This window comes from Sorex araneus, chromosome 1, assembly GCF_027595985.1.
Source record: "Sorex araneus isolate mSorAra2 chromosome 1, mSorAra2.pri, whole genome shotgun sequence".
Lineage (NCBI taxonomy): Eukaryota > Metazoa > Chordata > Mammalia > Eulipotyphla > Soricidae > Sorex > Sorex araneus.
The window spans coordinates 202,364,585-202,374,870 of NC_073302.1; the positions used below are offsets into that span (position 1 = coordinate 202,364,585).

The 10,286-nt window shown below is 38.3% G+C and overlaps 1 pseudogene; it reads left to right on the forward strand.

Annotated features, from left to right (window-relative positions):
- The first annotated feature begins 3,830 nt into the window (after window positions 1-3,830).
- On the forward strand, window positions 3,831-4,612 carry LOC101541129 (40S ribosomal protein S3a-like; annotated as a pseudogene).
- The last annotated feature ends 5,674 nt before the right edge of the window (window positions 4,613-10,286 follow it).

A 10,286-nucleotide genomic window follows, 5' to 3' on the forward strand; every position in this document is an offset into this window, starting at 1 on the left:
ATGTCATTTCTACTATATTTTTTGCATCTCTGGGGTATATTCCCAGGAGTGGTATTGCTGGGTCAAACGGGAGCTCAATTTCTAATTTTGTGAGAAGCATCCATACTGTTTTCCAAAAGGGCTAAACCAGTCGGCATTCCCACAGGCAGGGAAGGAGAGTCCCTTTCTCCCCACATCCACGGCAACTCTGGTTGCTTTTGTTCTTTTGGATGTGTGCCAGTCTCTGTGGTGTGAGATGGTATCTCATTGTTGTTTAGATCTGCATCTCCCTGATGATTAGTGACGTGTGTCTTTTGGCCATTCGGATTTCTTCTTTGAGAAAGTTTCTGTTCATTTCAGCACCCCATTTTCTGATGGGGTTGGATGTTTTCATCTTGTAAAGTTCGACCTGTGCCTTGTAAATCCTTGATATCAACCCCTTATCAGATGGGTATTGGGTGAATATCCTTTCCCATTCTGCAGAATGTCTTTGTATTCTGGTCACTGTATCTTTTGAGGTGCAGAAGCTTCTCAGTTTAAGGTAGTCCTATTTGTTTATCTCTGTTTCCACCTGCTTGGCCAATGGTGTGTGACCTTTAATGATATCTTTAGTTCCAATGTTATGGAGGGTTTTGCTGACCTTGTCTTCAATGTACCTTATGAATTCTGGTCTGATGTTGAGGTCTTTAATCTATTTTGATCTGACTTTTGTGCATGGTGTTAGGTATAGGTCTGAGCCCATTTCTTTGCATGTAGCTGTCCAGTATTGCCAGCACCATTTGTTAAAGAGGCTTTCCTTACTCCACTTCACATTTCTTGCTCTCTTATCAAAGATTAGATGATCATATATTTAAGGGTGTGTGTCAGGATACTTTACCCTGTTCCATTGGTCTGCAGCTCTGCCTTTGTCCCAGTACCATGCTGTTTTAATTATTACCGCTTTGTAGTAGAGTTTGAGGTTGGGGAAAATGATGCTTATCATCTTCTTTTGCCCAAGAATTGCTTTGACTATTCGTGGGTGCTTATTGTTCCATATGAATTTCAGGAGTTTTTCCTCCATTTCTTGGATGAATGCCATGGGTATACTTACAGGGATTGCATTGAATTTGTATAATGATTTGGGAAGTATTGCCATTTTGACAACATTAATTCTCCCAATCCACGAGCAGGGGATGTTTCCATTTCCTCGTGTCCTCCATTATTTCTTGAAGTAGCATTTGGTAGTTTTCTTTGTGTAGGTTCTTTACTTCCTTAGTTAAGCTGATTCTGAGGTAAGGCATTATGTCTTATATATAAAAAGTATACATCTTATGTACTTTTACACTGTAAACTATAAACTTCTTATAAACTATATTATAAAGTGATGGTAATTTTAAAAAGTCTGTAATGGTACATAAGCAGATATAAAGACCAACAGAACAGAGCTGAGAGTCTAGGACCACACAATGGAGAAAGGAAAATCTTTTCAGCAAATGGAACAAAGAAAGTTGAATACTACTTGCATATGCCTGAAACTGAACTTCTACCTAAACCTACATACAAGTGCTTGGTTCCAACAACAAGAGAAACAAAAACAAAAATAAACAAATGAAGCGCTAGATGTTATGAAATAAAGGCACTAAACGAGGGGTTAAATGGTACTGAGTTAAGGTGACTGCCTGCTTGTGGCGAACCAGAGTTTGATCTTCGATACAGCTAATGGTCTCCAAAGCACCAGTAGAAGTAACCCCTGAGCAGAGAACAAGGAGTAACTCTGTACCACCAGGTGTGGCATCAAAAGTAAAATAAATATAAATAAATAAATAAACAAATAGAACTGCATCAAACACAAAAGCTTCTTCACAGTGATAAAACATCAGTAAAGGAAATGCATCCTATGGAATGGGGAAACTATTGTACATTACATGTCCACCAAGAAGATTCTATCTAATACATATTTAGAAATCCATAAATGTTCATAAAAATCATCAAAAATAGGCATAGGTAATTAGTAATAGCTTCCCCAAAGCAGACATAAATATGGCCAATAAGCACATAAATAAATGGTTCATCAGGGATCTGGAGAGATAACACAGAGACTAAGATGCACACAGCTGACCCATGTTCCATCACAGCACTATCTAGGGCCCCTTAGCACGGTCAGTGAAAGCCCTGAAGTACCATGTGGCATGGCCCAAAAATAGCGAGAAGGGGGAGAAACAGGAACTAAAAGAGTTATTAGTAAATAAAGGGTAGATGTTAATAAATTACACATAATGAAGCACTATTTATTAGTAAATAGGAAAGGAAAACGAGAGGTATTTCATTGTGTGCATATACCACCATGTACTATAATTTGTTTGTTCACTCATCTGTTATCAGAAACTTAGAATGTGTCCATATCTTGGCTATTGTAAATAATTCTATTGAGCATAGGCATTCATATGTACTTTCAAATTAATGTGTTGCGTTACTGAGATAGAGATCCAGGAATGATTGCCAGATTTGCAGGGTCATATGAAAGCATATTCTTTTGTTGCTGTTGTTTTCTTTCATTGACTTTTTGTTTTGGGACCATATCCAGCAATACTCAGGGGTTATTCCTGGGTCTGCATTTAGGAAGCACTCCTGGTGATCCTCAGGTAACCATATAGAATGCCAGGGATCAAATCTGGGTCCACTACATACAAAGCAGTTATCTTGCACTCAACACTATCTTTCTTACTCCTGGAAGATTATTGTTAATTGTCTGAGAAATATCCAAATCTGTTTTCCAGAGTCTGAGTCAGGTACAATTCCACCAGCAGTGAACGAACTGTTCATTTTTTTTCTTTTAAGTTATGCACTGGAGCGATAGCACAGCAGGTAGGGTCTTTGCCTTGCATGAGGCCAACGTGGGTTCTATTCCTCCACCCCTCTCGGAGAGCCCGACAAAATACCAAGAGTATCCTGCCCGCATGGCAGAGCCTGGAAAGCTACCTGTGGCATATTTGATATGCCAAGAACAGTAACAACAAGTCTCACAATGGAGATGTTACTGGTGCCTGCTCGAGCAAATTGATGAACAACGGGACAACAGTGCTACAGTATATAATGGAGTACTATTCAGCTATGAGAAAAGATGAGTGAAATCATCTGATTTCATTCAGTATTTTCTTTTTTCTATTTAATTTATTTGCATAGCTGACACTTTCCAATTCCACGTAGGATGCAGCAAAAAGAAATATTTCATTTTTCTTGTAGCTGAGAAGTATTATATATGTGTCTATGTATATATATATGTATGATAATACCTTTATCCAGCTATCTGTCCATAGATGTTAGGTGTTCATATGTTGTCTATTAAAAATAGTGTTACAATGAACAAAGTTATGTATATATCTCTTTGAATTAGCATTTTATGTTAATTGGATTCCAACTAAGAATGGAATTCAAATCCTATGTAGGTACTTTGTCATATTTTACTTATTTTTTTCAACTTTCTAAAAGTTTTTCACAAAGACTGAATTCACGTTGTAGTTCCATCAATAGTGAACTTTTTTCTGTGTATGTGTTCTCATTTCTCATCTCACTCACTTGTATAGAAACTGCCCATGTAAATTGATTCAATTACTTTCACCTTCTCTACTGCAACATCTTTGGTTCCTGAACAAGGAAACTTCAAGGTCTAATTTATTTTTGGAATCCATAAACTGAATTGAAATTGTAACACTTATGCCAGTATATTTTACTAAGATTGAAATTTTAAATAGGAGATGGAGAATGGCCACTAATATTTATTTACAGTTTTACAGGATTCTCTGTTCAGGCTCAAAAACTAGAAATATTAGTGATGTTTAAAAACATAGAAAGATTAGCCCTTTTGGCTCACCATGGCTATAGGCAAAACTAAGCACCTTACCAAAAGATGAAAAAAAGGGAGCCAAGAAGAAGGTGGTTGATGCATTTTCTAAGAAAAACTGGCATGCATGAAAACACCTGTTAAGTTTTATATAAAAAATGTTGGGAAAATGCTTGTCAGTAGAACCCCCAAAAATTGCATCCAATAATCTCGAGGGTAATATAATTAAAGTGTGTCTTGTTGATTTGCAGAACGTCTATATTTAGGAAATTCAACCTGACTATGGAGGATGATCAGGGCAAAAACTGCCTGACAAACTTCTATGGCATAGACCTGACCCATGACAAAAGGTGCTCCACGGTCAAAAAGTACCAGACCATGATTGAAGCTCTCATTGATGTCAAGATTACCTATTGCCACTTGTCTATTGTGTGTTGTTTTCACTAGGAAACGTAATAATCAGATTCAGAAGACTTAGGATACTTAGCATCAGCAAGTCCTTTGGAAGACGATGATGGAAATCATAACTCAAGCAGCAGGCAAAGGACTTAAAAGAGGTGGTCAATAAATTGATTCCAGACAGCATTTGGAAGAGAAAAGGCTTGAGGCCTGCCAGTCTACTTACCCACTGCACTGTGTCTTTGTTAGAAAAGTAAAAATGCTGAAAAAACCTTGGTCTAAACTGGAAAAACGCATGTAGCTTCATGGAAAAGAACCTCATGGAAAAGCTGAGACAGTCGCTAAGGTTGAACTAGTGGATATCGGCCACCAGTGCAAGAATCTGTTTTTAGCTATTCAGATGTTCATTGGTAACAAATAAAAAAGTGTTATTTGTGGTGGTTTAATAACTAAATAATAAGGTTAAGAAAAAAAGGCCTCTTATATTTTTATATATATTTGTATGTATATATTTTTGTATACATATTGTATATATATTTGTATATACATATACAAATATAACATCAACAAGTCTGATACAATATACATATATTATGTATATATTTGTATATATACTTGTACCAGAACTAGCGAGAATTTGGAGAAGAAAATGGAGAAAACAAAAAGCAAAATTATCTTATAGCTATTCATCTAAAGTGTATGGATTTTGTAAAAAAAATAAAAGGCAGGGAAGCCCTTCCTCCGCCCCTGCCCACGGTTTGGGGTTTGCTCTGACGCCCCCACCCCCACCTGGCACCTTTCGGCCACCACACAGACTAGCACTGACACCTCCCCATTCCTCAGGTAATTGGGATATCCCTCAGAGACCCTGCCCATCGCTGAGAAGCCATTCCCCCGCCCCCTGCCGGAGGTTTGGGGCTCACTCTGACACCCCCACACCCTCCTGGCATGGTCCAGCCCTGACCCCTTCCTCATCTCCAGGTTAGGGGCGTGTCCTCAGCTTAGAAGGCATGTTCTCAAAAGCGGGCGTGGCCTCTTTCAGTGAGCTTGAAGATGAGCTGCACAAAGCATATAGGCAACAAAAAATAATGGCAAAAGACCTCAAAATGGCTCTGGAGCGAATTAGAGTCCTAGGGGATGACCTCAGGAGAAACAACATAAGAATGATGGGAGTACCAGAACCACAGGGAACCAATCCCAATGAAAAAAGCACAATAAAAGACATCATTGTTAAGAAATTCCCAGAGCTAGAGAATGCAGGCATCCAGAATCAAGGAGTCCGAAGGGTTCCAGCTAAAAGGGACCTAAATAAAAAATCCCCAAGGCATATCATAGTCAGAATGATGGATGCCGTGGATAGAGACACAATACTGCAAGCAGCAAGACCAAAGAAGGAGATCATATACAAAGGAGCACCTCTTAGATTCACAGCAGACCTATCAGAAGAAACCTTCCAAGCCCGAAGACAATGGTGGGATATAGTGAAAAAAACTTAATGAAATGAACGCTTCACCAAGAATACTGTACCCGGCTAAACTCTCAGTTAAACTTGAAGGAACCATACACTATTTCACTGAGAAGAAGCAACAGCTCAGGAACTTCATAGACTCAAGGACAAATTTAAAAGAAGGACTCAAAGGGCTACTATAAGACAAGGAAAAAACCTACAAGAACAACAAACCCTACAGAAAAATAGCACAAAATCCCATGACAATAATTTCTCTTAATATTAACGGTCTAAATGCACCAACCAAGAGGCACAGAGTGGCAAAATGGATTCAGAAACTAAACCCAACTTTCTGCTGCCTACAGGAAACACATCTGAATAGGCAGAACAAACACAGACTCAATGTCAAAAGATGGAAAACAATCTTGCAAGCAAACAGCTCCCTCAAAAAAAAAGTGGGGGTGGCCATACTAGTATCCGACATCATAGATTTCAGGCTGAAAAAGATCAGAAGGGACAGCGAAGGTCATTTTCTATTCATCAAGGGATATGTACAACAGGAAGAAAACACACTCTTAAACGTATACGCACCTAATGAATGACCAGCTAAATACTTTAAAGAACTCCTAACAGAATTTAAGGAGGACATAACTAGCACCACAATAGTAGTTGGAGACTTCAAACTGCCTTATCACCTTATCACCTTATCACTGCTTTATCACAAGACAAGGATGCCCAGTCTCACCAATTCTCTTTAATATAGTACTGGAAGTACTAGCAATAGCCATTAGGCAGAAAAAAGATATCAAGGGGATTCAGATAGGAAAGGAAGAAATCAAGCTCTCACTATTCGCAGACGATATGATACTATATCTAGAGAAGCATAAAAGCTCTGGTAAGAAACTCTTAGAAACAATTGACCTGTACAGTAAAGTCGCAGGCTATAAAATCAGTACCCAAAAATCCATGGCCTTCCTATATGCAAACAATGAGACAGAGGAAAGGGACATGTAAAAAGCAACCCCGTTCACAATCACGTCCCAGAAAATCAAATACCTTGGAATCAGCTTAACTAAAAAGTAAAGGACCTCTACAAAGAAAACTATAAAACACTACTCCATGAAATAAAAGAGGACATGAGGAAAAGGAAACATATCCCTGCTCACGGATAGGGAGAATAAACATTGTCAAAATGGCAATACTCCCTAAAGCATTATACAGATTTAACGCGATCCCTATAGGGATACCCATGGTATTCTTCAAAGAAATGGATCAAGCAACCCTGAAATTCATATGGAACAATAAGTGCCCACGGATAGCTAAAACAATTCTTGGGAAAAAGATGATGGGAGGCATCACCCTCCCCAACCTTAAACTCTACTACAAAGGGGTAACAATTAAAACAGCATGGTACTGGAACAAAGGCAGAGCCGCAGACCAATGGAACAGAGAGGAATATCCCTACACACAACCCCAAATGTATGATCATCTAATCTTTGATAAGAGGGCATGAAATTTGAAGTGGAAGAAGGAAAGTCTCTTCAACAAATGGTGCTGGCATAACTGGACAACCACATGCAAAAGAATGGACCTTGACCTGACACCATGCACTAAAATCAGATCAAAATGGATTAAGACCTCAACATCAGACCACAATTCATAAGGTACATCGAAGACAAGGTTGGCAAAACCCTGCACGATATTGAAGCTAAAGGTATCTTCAAAGAGGACACAGAACTAAGCAATCAAGTAGAAACAGAGATAAACAAATGGGACTATATTAAACTTAAAAGCTTCTGCACCACAAAAGACACAGTGACCAGAATTCAAAGGCAATCTACAGAATGGGAAAGGATATTTACCCAATACCCATTTGATAAATGGTTGCTATGAAGGGTATGTAAAGCACTGGTTGAACTCTACAAGAAGAAAACATCCAACCCCATCAGAAAATAGGCCGAAGAAATGAACAGAAACTTTTCCAAGGAAGAGATACAAATGACCAAAAGGCACATGAAAAAATGCTCTGCATCAATAATTATCAGGGAGATGCACATCAAAACAACCATAAGATACCACCTCACACCACAGAGAATGGCACACATCCAAATGAACAAAAGCAATCGCTGTTGGAGAGGATGTGGAGAGAAGGGGACCCTTCTCCACTGCTGGTGGGAATTCCAACTGGTCCAGCCCCTTTGGAAAACAATATGGACAATTCTCAAAAAATTATAAATTGAGCTTCCATTTGATCCAGCAATACCACTTTTGGGAATATATCCTGGAGAAACAAAAAAGTATAGTCAAAATGATATCTGCACTTATATGTTCATCGCAGCACTGTTTACAATAGCCAGATTCTGGAAAAAACCCGGAATGCCTGAGAACAGATGACTGGTTAAAGAAGCTTTGGTACATCTATATAATGGAATATTATGCAGCAGTTAGAAAGGATGAAGTCATGAACTTTGCATATAAGTGGATCAACATGGAATGTATCATGCTAAGTGAAATGAGCCAGAAAGAGAGGGACAGACATAGAAAGATTGCACTCCTCTGTGGAATATAGAACAACAGAGTAGGATACTAATACCCAAGAATAGTAATATATAATACCAGGAGTTTGGTTCCATAGCTTGGAAGCTGGCCTTGTCACATGCTGGGGGAAAGTCATCCCAGATATAGAGGGGAACACCAAGTAATATGTGATTGGAGATCCTGCGCGGGAAGGGAGATGCATGCTGAAAGTAGACTTGAGACTGAACAGGATGACCACTCAATGCCCTTATTTGGAACCACAACACCCAAAAGGAAAGAGAGATACCAAATTGGAATGCCCCGCCACAGAGGCGGGGTGAGGTGGGGGGATGGGACTGGGTGGGTGGGAGTGATATTGGGTTCATGGGTGGTGGAGAATGGACACTGGTGGAGGGATGGGCTCTTAAACATTGCATGAGGGAAATACAAGCACGAAAATGTGTGAATCTGTAACTGTACCCTCACTGTGACTCACTAATTAAAAAATAAATAAATTTTAAAAATATATATTTAATTTAAAAAAACAAAAATAAATAAATAAAAGGTAGGGGGACATGGTGACAAATTTTTGTTTAGAGCAAAGATAAATTGGGGCTGAAGATAGTAAAGAGGGTTGGGCTCTTGCCTTACACTCGGCCAACCAGGGTTGGAGTCCCAATATCTCATATGGTACCCAAGTATACGAGTACCACCAGGAGTGATTCCTGAGCCAGAAATAACCCCTGAATAGCATCAGTGTGGTCCCAAAACAAAATATAACAAAATAAATTCAATATATAAAAGTCAATGTTTTCATATCAGTAACAAACACTAAAGTGACAAGAGTTATTTGCTTATTTCATACACTTCAAAAAATAGTAAGAGACTTAGTATTAAATTTAATTAAAAAAATTTTAAACCCCATAAAGGTAATTTTCAAACCTGTGAGAACAGATCTAAATTAATATATCTGATCCAATATAAACACAGATTTTCGTGAATCTTGCCTTAAATGGAAAAACAAAGGTCTGAGAATAACCAAAATACATTTGAAGATCTAGATGAGTGCTGAGACCCATAAGATGTCAAGATTTTCTGCAGATAGAACAAAGAGCTATACTATTTATGTAAAGAAAAACAGACCAATGCACAGAATCAAGAAACTGCTTTAACAGATCCATCTAAACGTAAGCCCTTGGTTTACAACAAAGTTAGCATTCAAAACAGTAAATTTTAGTATTTAGCAAATGATATTAACAAAATATGTTCTTCACATGAATAAAAATGAATTTTTATTCCAAAGGGGACTCAATATATATGGTCCAAAAAATGACAAAACTGGTTATAGTTGCAAAAAGTGGAAAGCAATGTAAAAATCAGATAAACTGGGGGCTGGAGAGGTAGTACCGTGAACAGGCACTTGCCTTCCAGGCAGCTGAGCCAGTTCTGATCTCTGGCATCCCATATGGTCTCCTGAGCTGGCTAGGAGTGATCCCTGAGCACAGAGCCAGGAGTAAGCCCTGAGCACAGCCAGATTTGCCTCCCAGCCAAAAATTTTAAAAGATTAAAGAAAATCAGATAAATCATGAAATGTCATGCTAGAGTGAAAATAAATTATAGCTACCTGCTATCATCTACATACATCTAAAAAGCTAATATTGAGTGAAAGAAATAATGGGGCCTGGGGCTGAGCACTGGGCTATCCATGGCTGTGCGCAGGGACTGCTACTGGTGGCACTTGGGAGACCATGTGCAGTGCTGGGGACTAAACCCCCGTCTGCTGCATGCAAGGCAAGCACCTTATTCATTGTACTACCTTGCCAGCCCCAAGAAACTAATTTAAAACTACCCAGTGTATTATATAAAACATAGTACAGAAAACATTTGAAAACTTTAAATGGCATTTTCTATATGTAAATTTGATAATGTTGCCAACAGGAAAATTCAAAAGCTAATTTTTTCATTTTACTACTGATTCCTTTTTATTAGATATAATTTCTATGTTATGATGAATAAATGTGTTTTTGGATTTATTACAGATATATGACTGATTTTTACTTTATTTATGTTTCTAGGGAGCACAGAATGCTTGTTTAAAAAGAAAATAGAAAACACTTTAAAAGA